General features: G+C 40.3%; 1 long non-coding RNA gene across 1 annotated transcript; it reads left to right on the top strand.

The window, feature by feature from the left end:
* The first annotated feature begins 11,426 nt into the window (after positions 1-11,426).
* On the top strand, positions 11,427-12,349 carry LOC127313017 (uncharacterized). Its single transcript, XR_007858748.2, has 2 exons — positions 11,427-11,673; positions 11,787-12,349. It is a non-coding gene; the product is annotated as an uncharacterized lncRNA (long non-coding RNA).
* The last annotated feature ends 1,396 nt before the right edge of the window (positions 12,350-13,745 follow it).

Here is a 13,745-nt window from a genome sequence, read left to right as displayed (position 1 = left end):
TATTGCGCAGGTCAAAGTTAATATATTGTCTCGTCCCGGTGTTTGAAGGACAAAGCGTCAGTGATTGGCATACTTATATAGGATGGCCAAGACTTACGTGGCATATAGCAGGTTCGACAAAGTGAAATACAAATGGGCGTTGGTTGCAAGAGAGCTGCAACTTGGCGACCTGAGCACAAACTTGGGTAGGGACGACGGCTACAAAGAACATCACGATACGACCGATGCAATGGATCGACTGACATAAGTTAACGTACATACATAGTCGTCCTTTTTTTAAGGTGTTGTCTTTGGAAGGCGCGCGAACTAACGGCAAGGCCTATAGCGTTTGGATCCGATAGATTTTACTGGTTAGGCCATTTTCAACGGGATGATATGTATTTTAGATGTTTAAAATGTTCGCGCATATTTATTTGCATCATTTCATGGATGTAAAAAGTGGTCGTTTTTGTCCGAGCGTTCGTTTGCGCCTAGGGTGCCTCCAGCGGCCCAACCCATATAGTTTAAAAGCACAATATTTTCTATTCAAGTAAAATCATTAATATAGTACGAAATAATAAAGGAGAAAAGACCTAGGCTACTTGGCGCCCGACTGCCCGGCCCCATCTTTGCGTCCCTCCCTCCTCATCAGCTTCTCCGTCGCCCGCCGCTCCATCCACCGTGCGGTCGCCAGAGCCCGGTGGGCCACCGTGTCCTCAAGCAGCCGCTGCCGCAACACCTCGTTGGTGGCATCCTCGGCCTTCTTGAGCGTCTCGAAGGACTCACTAAAGCCTTCTGCTCCGCAGTCTTCTCCTCCGGGTCAGGCCCATCGTCAGAGGACCAATCGACTTCAGAGGAGTCATCCTCTGCGGCAGCCGCCTGCGGCTCCGCGGCGAACGCCGCGATCCTCCTCTGCCTCCAGCTCCGCGTCAGCCATGAACCTCGCGCTCCTGGCCGAAATGATAACATAGTCCACACTATCTTCATTGTCATCGTCGAACGAGTCGATGTTGTCGATCGGGGAGGTGGAGTAGGAGGTGGAGACGGAGGTGGAGGCGGAGTAGCCTGGCCATCGCCGGCGCAGCTCATCGTAGCAAAGTTGGTGCCTACGGTGGAGGTTCTGCATCGGCTAGGATTTGTGTGGGAGGAGATGAGACGAGCGCGTCCCCTCTTTATATACGCCGGAGGCAGCCGAGGGCTGCGGCATGCGTGGCATCACCATAACTTTGTTGGAAGAGTTGGGCGGCGGCCGCTCAGCAGGCGAGGCATCACCATTAACATGATGTAGACGGTCGAAGCGACGCCTCGACGGCAGTACTGGCGCGGCTGAGAAGATGCATCGAGCCTAGGTCACTGCCAGGCGGGCCCGACGAAACATCCGTCAGACGCGAGCAGACACTTGGCATGTTCGCGAAAACGCATCTGAGATGCATATTTAGACCAGGTTTGCGTCTCCGTAGACAGCACTATGCGTTGAGCCGCAGAGCTTAGTCTCAGACGCACTTTCTTTATTGTGTGAACGCAAACAATCGCTCAGCATCCGTTTACATCATTCCGTTGGGATGGCCTTGCTCTAACATCGATTCAAACGTTCGCGGCGTCCGCTGCCTCACGGGTCCTATCTTTGAAGCTGCCCAGGTCTCAACAATTAATCACGCATGCTACACTGATGGTGCGTTGTTGCCACACCCGTCTATTCTGGAAAAGGACTTATAGGACATTTTGAAAAACATTGGCGCTAGAACTATCTAGTTTTCCTTGTGTTTTGAAAACTTAAATTTACATGAGGAATATTACAGATCAAGCTCGAGGTAAACCGAGTTGTAAAAAATGCATTCTCATACACCGTAGTGAGCGAAAGAAATACTACATCATGAATCAATTATTATGATGACAAAATACTTAGCATGGTCAAGCAGAATGAGAAAATAACCATAAAAACAAGGAATCAATGTAGTCTTGGACATATCATGCAAGTGATTTAGGATAACACAATGCAGGTACAACTACACTAGTGGAAAACGGGGCTATAGGCCCGGTTCATTTGGGCCTTTAGTCCTGGTTTCCAAACCGGGACCAATTAGGCGGGACTAAAGGTCCCCCTCTTTAGTCCCGGTTGTAACCGCCACGTGGGCTGCTGGCGCGCGTCGAGGAAAAACCCTTTAGTCCCGGTTTGTAACACGAACCGGGACTAAAGGTTATTTCGTTATTTTTTCTATCTATTTGGTTCCCAATTATTTTTCGCTCCTCTTTTTTTTTCCTATTTTTTTCAGAATTTCTAGTATTTCAGTTATTTAACTAGTTTAGTTTCTAACTCCACTTAATCTCTAGTCAAATTACTTACCCGTGGTCCAACTTCCCGCTCGGTCACCCATCCTCCCACTACTCCAGCACTAGCACGCTTAACTTCCAAGTTCCTTTCCCATCCCGCTTCCAAGTGCTTCGCGCGCATGTTGTGATACTAGTATCATATCAATCCTATTAACATGTTGGTCGATGTCACACTTATTTATTATTCGAATTCCAAATAATTATTTTAATAAACAAAACTAATAACGTAATAACATGTTGTGGTAATGGTATTATAATTATAATTATTTAAATTTGTATTATAATTGTTTTTTTAATTTATTATTTTTTAATATTTTTTTACCAAACTTGAAAATTTGAAAATCTAAAAAATTGGCTAACTTTATGGTTAAGTAATAGTAATCTTTATGCATGATATAATTATTATTTTCAAAAATTTAAAAAAATAAAAATCCGAATTTCTGGCAAAAACTAAAATCTTCCTGCTTTCATATTTTCATTTGGAATTTTGAGAATCTAAAATTTTGGAATTCGGATGTAACTTTTTTCCAGGATTTTTTTGATATATTATACGTTTTTTTCCGACGTCGTATGCAAAAGTTATTACGGTTTTACCATTTTTCAAAACTTTTTTGCAAAAAAAGTGAAATTTCAAATTTTTTAATTTTCCCTAATACTAGGTTGCATAACATACAAGAATCTGAAAATATTTTATTTTTTTAATTTTCTATCATTTTATTTTCTATTTTACAGTGCTAAAAAAGGCGATCCACGGGCGGGGGGTGGAGGTGCATGGGGAGGCAAAAAAAACCCTTTAGTCCCGGTTCATAATACGAACCGGGACTAAATGGTAGACCTTTAGTCCCGGTTGGTAATACGAACCGGGACTAAAGACTTTTGCCCCATAGACCACCCTTTAATCCCGGATTGTATTACCAACCGGGACTAAAGGGTCCAAACGAACCGGGACTAAAGGGTTTTCATGATGAACCGGGACCAATACCCCCCATTGGTCCTGGTTTGGTTCAAAACGGGGACTAAAGGTTGGGACGAAAGGCCTCTTTTCCACTAGTGCTAGTACAACTAACACCGTCCGGTGTGACAGCCTAGATAGCATAGTAGCAACATTTGAAGCTGCCTCTAGAAAGGTAGCAACTTCCATTTATAACTATTTATAAAGGGTTTTGTTTCAATGTCCCCTCGGCCCCCTCTCCAAACTCTGGCTACTCTGGGTGGCTAGGATCTCCCAATACCCCTTCGTGGGCTAATTTACCCCTTCAGTTTTTGTGGTGGATTCGGGGAAGGTGGTGGGGGTGGTGCACCCGAGCACACCTCATTTGTAAAGTAATAGGGTAATCTTTGAAAATGAGATGATCATATGATAGGCTTAGTGAGGCATGATAAAGTGTAATTCGTCGCATTGTCATAGAAATGTAATGATGAACTTTGGTATATGATATGAATGAAATTTGTTATCCATTCTGTCCTTGTGTTGTGAGTTTTTTATGTGCAGTGGCATCTCTATTCCTGGTGTGTACAAACTGAGAAAACAGGTAAATAGAGAAAAAAAAAGTAAGTGATTAACTATCTTTGAGGAAACAGAGACATGTATATAACCATTGCCAAAATGTTGCCTCATTGGTGATGCTTTTATTCTCTGTTGCTATAGAGGTCTTCACATTAGATACACGATTTTGGCGACAAGCCCTTTCTCCATCACCATCGGGTTTTTGAATTGTATTCCATAGTGTCACTCTATACTGGTGATAATCACTGAAAATAGTTGTAACACTGGCTAACAAATATAGTCATACATTGTTTGGTCATGACCTTCGTATTTTAGGCTTCATTGCACGTACAAGATATATCATTGTCTAACGGAAAAAGAGCATACGTCATTTTTTTGTTGGACAGGTAGCGGGAGAGCCTAAGGCTACCTTTTTTATATAACTGAACGGAAACCCAAATCTAAAAAAATTGGTAGATAGATCATAAATAACATCAAGTCGTAAGTTCATTAACTGAGTGATACAATATATTGTTCAGATCGGTGCAAAATATAGAGAGTTAAACTAACAACTGTTTAGAATTCAGCCTTGCATGCAATAATAATAATACTATATATAAAAGCTGAGCCCATTTGCTCAATCCACAGCGATTCACGGTACTGTTCATCATGTGGCATGAACAGTACGCATGAACAGTGCTGTGTTTTTTTTTCCTTTTGATTTTTTTCTTTTCAAAGTAATTTTTTAGACAATTTGATAGTTACTTTTGCAGTAATCATTGGTAGCAATATTACATAGAAATTTAATTGTGCATCATTAATTCTTTACTGAAGCATAGTTCTTCAGTACTAATTTTAATTTGGCGCATTAGTTTTTTTCTCACAAGATATCTTTACCTATTTACTACTTTGCTGCGCTCTCATCTATTCATGATTTTTGTAAAAAAATATAACAATTATTTTCCAAGTTTTTAACAGTAACTTTTCATAGCAATTCATCGGTACAAATATTCCACATTGGTTTAATTACCCGCCAGTAGTTTATCACCGGAGCTTAATTTTTTCGCCGTAGTTCTAATTTGTCTGTTATCTTTTTTCGCAGTAGTTTTCCGCGAGGCGGTAGCTATCTATTTTCCCCTAAATTAATATATCGGTAGAAATCTTCAACATCAACGGGCTTAATTTTTTCGCCGTAGTTCTAATTTGTCTGTTATCTTTTTTCGCAGTAGTTTTTCGCGAGGCGGTAGCTATCTATTTTCCCCTAAAGTAATATATCGGTAGAAATCTTCAACATCGACGCTACTTTCTCGATGTAATAATTATCCAGCAATAATTAATTCCCAAAAGCTGAGCCCATTTTCTCAATCCACAGCGATTCAAGGTACTGTTCATCATGTGGCATGAACAGTACGCATGAACAGTGCTGCGTTTTTTTTTCCTTTTGATTTTTTTTCTTTTCAAAGTAATTTTTTAGACAATTTGATAGTTACTTTTGCAGTAATCATTGGTAGCAATATTACATAGAAATTTAATTGTGCATCATTAATTCTTTACTGAAGCATAGTTCTTCAGTACTAATTTTAATTTGGCGCATTAACTATTTCGTAGTAGTTTTTTTCTCACAAGATATCTTTACCTATTTACTACTTTGCTGCGCTCTCATCTATTCATGATTTTTGTAAAAAAATATAACAATTATTTTCCAAGTTTTTAACAGTAACTTTTCATAGCAATTCATCGGTACAAATATTCCACATTGGTTTAATTACCCGCCAGTAGTTTATCACCGGAGCTTAATTTTTTGGTCGTAGTTCTAATTTGTCTGTTATCTTTTTTCACAGTAGTTTTCCGCGAGGCGGTAGCTATCTATTTTCCCCTAAAGTAATATATCGGTAGAAATCTTCAACATCAACGGGCTTAATTTTTTCGCCGTAGTTCTAATTTGTCTGTTATCTTTTTTCGCAGTAGTTTTCCGCGAGGCGGTAGCTATCTATTTTCCCCTAAAGTAATATATCGGTAGAAATCTTCAACATCGACGCTACTTTCTCGATGTAATAATTATCCAGCAATAATTCCAAAAAATTCCAATATTCGCTACCTCCTTTTTTTGGAAAAAATAATATTGTGTTATTCTAGGGTACCACCGAAAATATATACTTACTCCACAGGTTGTCCTCTTTTTCACTTGGGAAGAATATTATAACCTCGGTACCTCCTATTTCACTTTCAACCTATTTTTTTTCCATCACCTCGTGATTAGCAGTTCCCTTTGATTGCCGAAAATATAACTTCTAATAGAAAATGCTATTTAAGATGTTTCAAATAATTAATTTTACACTTTTATCCTTCCTATCTTTCCAGGTTGGAGGAGTTTGATGCTTCCACTTCTACGTTGGAGGAGTTTGATCCTTCCACTTCTACTTCTTCACGCAAATGAGGTTCCTATTATGGAAGAATATTGCGCTCATGATTTGTTTGCGAGGAAATTGGCTCTACATTTTTCAGCGATACCTATGGGTGCTGGAAAAAACAAATCCAAACATGCCGCTCATGTATTACTTTTAAGAAACACCGAAACTTTTGCGGCACCTCACATAACCCTATATTGTAGTAATTAAAAAATACTATAACAAACAATTTAGCAGCAAAGGGCGCGGCGTGCCGCCGCGATAAACTTTCTAGTAACCTATATCAAATCTAAACCCTTTTGCTGGAAGGAGAATGATTTGGGCACTGTTCACTCACAATTTTATCCAATCGGCCACCTCCACGTACATGTTTTGTTCTGTAGAGGCTTGATATGTCGGTTCCTGTAAATGCGTCATGTTAGTTTATTTCCTTCTTTTTTTTCCGCTCTACAAAGCATAGTTACCGGGAGGCAGTCGGTTGATCCGGTCTTTCCAAACCGGATGCTTCTTTTCCTATTTATGTTTTCCCTTTGGCGCACCCCTGATCTCCGGAGATTCCGGTTTGTGGTGATAGTGGGTCTTCCCTTCTTGACACGTATACCTTTTAAGGTAGAGTACGTGTTGGCTTGCTGTTATTTTCTTGATGGCCTCCCGTCCTGCGCCTGCCGCCGCTTTTCACCTTCAGATCGCCGCTTTTCACGCCCAGATTTTCTCTTACTATTTTTGATTTCCCTTCTTCCTCTCTCGGTGTTACTTGCCTTGCCACTCCGCCTCGGAGAGTCCAGGGTTCTCTAGGTGTTTTGCTTCATGGCGTTCTTCTTCTTTTTGGTGATTCGGATTTTGTTTCTTCCACCTTTACCAGGTTCTGATTCATTTGTTTCGTTCTGCTCATGCTTGTACTATATATTAAAGCTGAAGGCTTTTGCTTGCATGAGATTACTCTAAATTTTTGCACTGTAGATTTTCACTTTCTTCCATTCAATCTTTGCCACGTGGCCTATATTATAGTGTGCTTTTTTTTCTTTTTTCTTTCTTTTTTCTCTTTTGAGACTTTTGGATTGTAGTTTTAGACGTAGAAACTTTCCATCCGTAATTTTCGGTCTGTAGCTAACTAGATCTACCTCTCAAACAAAAAAGTTACATAGTCTGCAATACCGCTTTTACTTGTTGTTTCAAAAGCTACTTGCTATAATGTGCTTTTTTTATTTTCTTTTTTTTTCTCTTTTGAGACTTTTGGATTGCAGTTTTAGATGTAGAAACTTTCCATTCGTAATTTTCCGGCTGTAGCTAACTAGATCTACCTCTCAAACACAAAAGTTACATACATCTGCAACACCGGTTTTACGTGTTATTTCAAAAGCTACTTGGCGATATTTTCTTGACACATCTTTGTGGGTATAATTCACGGACCGTATATTTTTAGCTCCTTTTTACAAAATTTACTTGACCGGTGGTATTTTCCCAACTCCTTTAATTATTAGATGGTCATTTTCCAGCACAACTTTCCGCCCATAAATTTAATTAGTAGTTACCCTACGAACTATGTATTAAAGATGGAGGTTTTTGCTTGCGTGAGATTGCTCCAAGTTTTTGTACTGTAGATCTTCACTTTCTTCCAATCAATCTTTGTCACGTGGTCTATACTATAATGTGCTTTTTTTCTTTTTTTTCTTTCTTTTTTTCTCTTTTGAGACTTTTGGATTGTAGTTTTAGACGTAGAAACTTTCCATCCGTAATTTTCCGGCTGTAGCTAACTAGATCTACCTTTCAAACAAAAAAATTACATATGTCTGCAACACCGCTTTTACGTGTTATTTCAAAAGCTACTTGCTATAATGTGCTTTTTTTATTTTCTTTTTTCTCTTTTGAGACTTTTGAATTGTAGTTTTAGACGTAGAAACTTTTCATCCGTAATTTTCCAGCTCTAGCTAACTAGAACCACATCTCAAACAAAAAAGTTACATACGTCTGCAACACCGTTTTTACGTGTTGTTTCAAAAGATACTTGACGATATATTCTTGACACACCTTTATGGGTATAATTCGCGGACCGTATATTTTTAGCTCTTTTTTACAAAATTTACTTGATCGGTGGTATTTTCCAAACTACTTTAATTATTAGATGGTCATTTTCCGGCACAACATTTCGTCCATAAATTTAATTGGTAGTTACCCTACAAAAAGTCTTCGAGATTGTGTAATTTATGGATGTAATTTATTGTCGGCTATCAATCGTAAACTTTCCGTTAGATGGTAATTCTCTAACATACCTTTCAATCGTAGTTTCCCTATATGGTTTCAATACTCTCACTCCTTCGGTCAGGTTGTAAATTTAGTGTGTTACTACAAGTATCAAAAAATGCACATCAGATATAATATATCGTGCAGCCAGCATAAACATATATACAACATACCATTTTTTTTCGTTTCATTCCTTTTATTTTCTGATAACTTCTAGAGATAACTTTCTGCCCGTAACTTTCTACCAGTATTTACCCCACGGTACCTCCTCGATGATGAAAAAATTATCCCACCGTACTTTTTCGACCATTTTTTCGTTTCTCTCTTTTTACTCTTCAATGGTAACTTTTCGAGATAACTTCCCAGTTGTAATGTCCCACTAGCACTTACCTAAAGATACCTCCTCTATGATGAGTAATTCTCTAGGAGTAATATATTTTATTGCCTTTTTCTATTATTTGACACATTTTTCGAGTTTGAGTTTCACCAACTTCGAATATGATTTGTCGATTTCTTTGATCGCTAATTCCGCACACAAAATTTTGACCTTATCCGTGATTATTCGGCATTAATCATTTGTCGGCGTGCCAATAGTTATTCCACGCAAATCATTATTCCTGAATAGTAGTTTCCCTATGGTAATTATTTAGCAGCACTTTCATACGTCTCAAACGTATCTATAATTTCTTATGTTTCATGCTACTTTTATGATGATACTCACATGTTTTATACACATTATATGTCATTATTATGCATTTTCCGGCACTAACCTATTAACGAGATGCCGAATAGTCAGTTGTTGTTTTCTGCTATTTTTGGTTTCAGAAATCCTAGTAAGGAAATATTCTCGGAATTGGACGAAATCAACGCCCAGGGTCCTATTTTTCCACGAAGCTTCCAGAAGACCGAGGGAGAGACAAAGTGGGGCCACGAGGCGGCCAGACAACAGGGCGGCGCGGCCTGGACCCTGGCCGCACGGCCCTGGCGTCAAGGCCACTCGTGACGCCCCCTGACCTACCTCTTCGCCTACTTAAGCCTTCGTCGATAATAGCCCCAGTATCGAGAGCCACGATACGAAAAAACCTTCCAGAGATGCCGCCGCCGCCAATCCCATCTCTGGGGATTCAGGAGATCGCCTCCGGCATCCTGCCGGAGAGGGGAATCATCTCCCGGAGGACTCTACGCCGCCATGGTCGCCTCCGGATTGATGTGTGAGTAGTTCACCCCTGGACCATGGATCCATAGCAGTAGCTAGATGGTCGTCTTCTCCTCATTGTGCTATCATTGTCTGATCTTGTGAGTTGCCTATCATGATCAAGATCATCTATCTGTAAAGCTACATGTGCGTTTGTTGGGATCCGATGAATAATGAATACTATGCAATGTTGATTATCAATCTATCTATGTGTTGTTTATGATCTTGCATGCTCTCCGTTGCTAGTAGAGGCTCTGGCCAAGTCATTGCTTGTAACTCCAAGAGGGAGTATTTATGCTCGATAGTGGGTTCATGCCTCCATTGAATCTGGGGGAGTGACAACAACCTCTAAGGTTGTGGATGTGCTGTTGCCACTAGGGATAAAACATCAATTCTATATCTAAGGATGTATTTGTTGATTACATTACGCACCATACTTAATGCAATTGTCTGTTGTTTGCAACTTAATACTGGAAGGGGTTCAGATGATAACCTGAAGGTGGACTTTTTAGGCATAGATGCATGTTGGATAGCGGTCTACGTACTTTGTCGTAATGCCCAATTAAATCTCACACTACTCATCATAACATGTATGTGCATTGTTATACTCTCTTTATTTGTCAATTGCCCAACTGTAATTTGTTTACCCAATATGCTATTTCTTATGGGAGAGACACCTCTAGTGAACTGTGGACCCCGGTCCATTCTTTTACATCGAATACAATCTACTGCAATACTCGCTTTCGTTTTTCGCAAACAACATCTTCCACACTATACATCTAATCCTTTGTTACAGCAAGCCAGTGAGATTGACAACCTCACTGTTACGTTGGGGCAAAGTAATTTGGTTGTGTTGTGCAGGTTCCACGTTGGCGCCGGAATCCCTGGTGTTGCGCCGCACTACACTCCGCCGCCATCAACCTTCAACGTGCTTCTTGGCTCCTACTGGTTCGATAACCTTGGTTTCTTACTGAGGGAAAACTTGCTTCTATACGCATCACACCTTCCTCTTGGGGTTCCCAACGGACGTGTGTATACACGCTATCAAGCAAATTTTTCTGGCGCCGTTGCCGGGGAGATCAAGACACGCTGTAAGGGGAGTCTCCACCTCCAATCTCTTTACTTTGTTTTTGTCTTGCTTTACTTTTATTTATTACTTTGTTTGCTGCACTAAAACAAAACACAAAAAAATTAGTTGCTAGTTTTACTTTATTTACTATCTTGTTTGCAATATTAAAAACACAAAAAAAAATTAGTTACTTGCATTTACTTTATTTTATTATCTTGACTAGTCCTGTAGTTGTTACTCTATCACCTGAGGAATCGATCTTCACCTTTAAACAAGGTGGTGAAGAGAGTTTTAAAGAAGTTTGGTCTAGAATTTTTGATTCTTATAGTAAAACTGAACCTAAAATGACTCTAAGTTTGCTTCTTAGTAACTTTTATTTTGGGCTTGTTCTTCGCTATAGATATGCCTTAGATGCTGTAGTGGGAGGAGATTTCCTTCACTGTGATGGGGATCAAGCTTTTAATGCCATAAAAAAATTGGTTGCATCATCTAGCTCCGCTAATAATTTTGATCCATCTCTTGTTAGCATTTATAATAGATTGAACACTCTTGAGACGAGTATATCTTGCTTAAAAGAAGGGTATGGTCGGATTCGTGAGGATTTTGATTATCTTTACTATTAAATCTGAATGCAACCGTGGTACGTCAGCCTGTTTTGCAATATACCCCTCATAATTTATGAAAGTAACCCGCAGTCCTCTCTCCCGTATCCTATTCTCTTCTTTCTCTAACTAGGCCGCCACCTGCCCCACGCCTCCCAGGGCTCCGCCGCGCCAGCTAGAGGCCACAAGCCCCCTTCTCTGTTGAGAAGAGTAGAAGGGTGGAAGGCGGAGGCGATGGCTGCGGGAAGGGGGCGGGGGATATGGAGGTTCGTTCTCAAGCGGGCGGCATGAAGGAAGTATCTCTGCTCCACAGCCGTCACTGCCATGGTCTCGAGATCTGTTTGTCCAGCACGAGCAGCCATGTACTCCTGCAACGCCACCTCTCCCCTCCCAAATCTCTTGAATTTATTTCCCGTTTTGATGGGTGCGGATGGCTGGATGTTGCCCATTGACTTTTTGTTGTTTCATTTATCAGATCCGGGTGGTCTGATTCGAGTCAATGGTCTAGAGCTTGATTCATTAATCCAATTCATTGCATCAGAATAGGATGCGGCCAATCGCGGACCGCTCGCCTGCATCGGCCAGGGCGCTCGCATGCGTCGAGCAGCCAGCCTTCGGCTATGAAGTTGCTCTGCTCCTCGCGATGTGCTTGATTTGGCCGCCGCTACCCCACTTCGTCCGGATACGGCACCACAGCGCCGGCGCCACGACTGGGAATGGAAGGGCGTCGGCCGATCTAGGGTGGTGTGGCCCTGTGCTGTCCCAGGTGAAGGAATCGCTGGCTGCATCGTGACCTCCAGCCTGATGAGTGATGATTCTGCCATTAAAAACAACCTGGTTACATTGGTCTGACGGGCTAATCCATTTTCCAAAGCGTATGCTCATTGGTTTTGTATACCTGATCAATTTGCTACCTGATCAGTGATGTGTATGACCTATAAAAGCTTATAAAAAACCAGCTGCATATGCCAGATGAGCGGACTGGTACCAACATGGAAATGTGGAGTATAAAACTCACGATGCTTTATAAGTGCTTCATCAGATATTGGTCTATACAATGGAGATCTATACAATTGAATTGGTTGTTTCTCAGCATATTGTACTATTGATGGACTAACACGACAGGCTGCAGAGTTTTTCGTCTCCTATATTTTTTCTCTGGTACAGCAGGATGATTGGTAAATCCTGGACAAAGTGTTTACGAGTTTGCTTGCTGTGGAAGCTTATTTTGACATCGATGAACTATTATTTGGAAATACAAGAAATATGTGATTTACGCGTACGCCACTGTTTATCATACATACTGTTTATCATACGTCGATTTGCACCATCGAACCATAAATCCGCATGACAAAAATAAAGCAGAACATTAGATTACTCATCATACAAGTATCTAACAAAGAATATCATTATAGAAGTTTGGTTGCAAGAAGCATGTGTCAATCATTTGGTGTTTATCAGTAGCAACGCACGGGTATTGTGCTAGTGTTCCAATAAACTCTGAACTATCAATGTGGGACCCCACTATTAAAGTTACTATTGATGGTAAAAAATTTGATGCTCGTTGTGATATTATGACTGAATTTTGCTTTATGCCTGAAAGTATTTATAAATCTTTGACACTCTAGGGACTTACCAAAGGAGGAGAAGGAATAACTCTCATTGATAACTCTGTTATAATTCCCAAGGGAATAGCTGAAGGAGTATTCACAACCCTTCTTGGAAAAACAGTATCCACTGATTATCTCGTTGTTGAATGTGTAGGTACAGGACAAATCACACTTGGAAGATCTCTGCTAAAGCTCTTCGGAGCAATCATAGATGTGGAAAAAGGCACTCTAAGTTCCTCCATACTTGGATGCCATCATATATTCCCTAAACCGAAGAGTAAGAAGGGTAGGTGTAAAGCCCCTGGTAAGAATGCTAATGCTTCATCTCTTGATAACACTTGATACCCACTTTCCGCGCCTAGCTGAAAGGTGTTAAAGAAAAGCGCTTATGGGGGACAACCCATTATTTTAGTACAGTACTTTTGTTTTATATTTGAGTCTTGGAAGTTGTTACTACTATAGCAATCTCTCCTTATCTTAGTTTTATTGCATTGTTGTGCCAAGTAAAGTGTCTAATCGAAGGATGATACTATATTTGGATTACTGCGCAAAAATAGATTTCTTGCTGTCACGAATTTGGGTAAAATTCTCTGTAGGTAACTCAGAAAAATATGCCAATTAACGTGCGTGATCCTCAGATACGTACGCAACTTTTATTAGTTTTGAGTTTTCTCATTTGAGCAAGTCTGGTGCCCCAGAAAAATACGTCTTTACGGACTGTTCTGTTTTGACAGATTCTGTCTTTTATTTCGCATTGCCTGTTTTGCTATGTTAGATGGATTTCTTTGTTCCATTAACTTTCAGTAGCTTTGTACAATGTCCAG

The sequence above is a fragment of the Lolium perenne genome, chromosome 7 (assembly GCF_019359855.2).
Source record: "Lolium perenne isolate Kyuss_39 chromosome 7, Kyuss_2.0, whole genome shotgun sequence".
NCBI classification, from domain to species: domain Eukaryota; kingdom Viridiplantae; phylum Streptophyta; class Magnoliopsida; order Poales; family Poaceae; genus Lolium; species Lolium perenne.
This window is presented reverse-complemented; position numbering and strand designations above follow the sequence as displayed.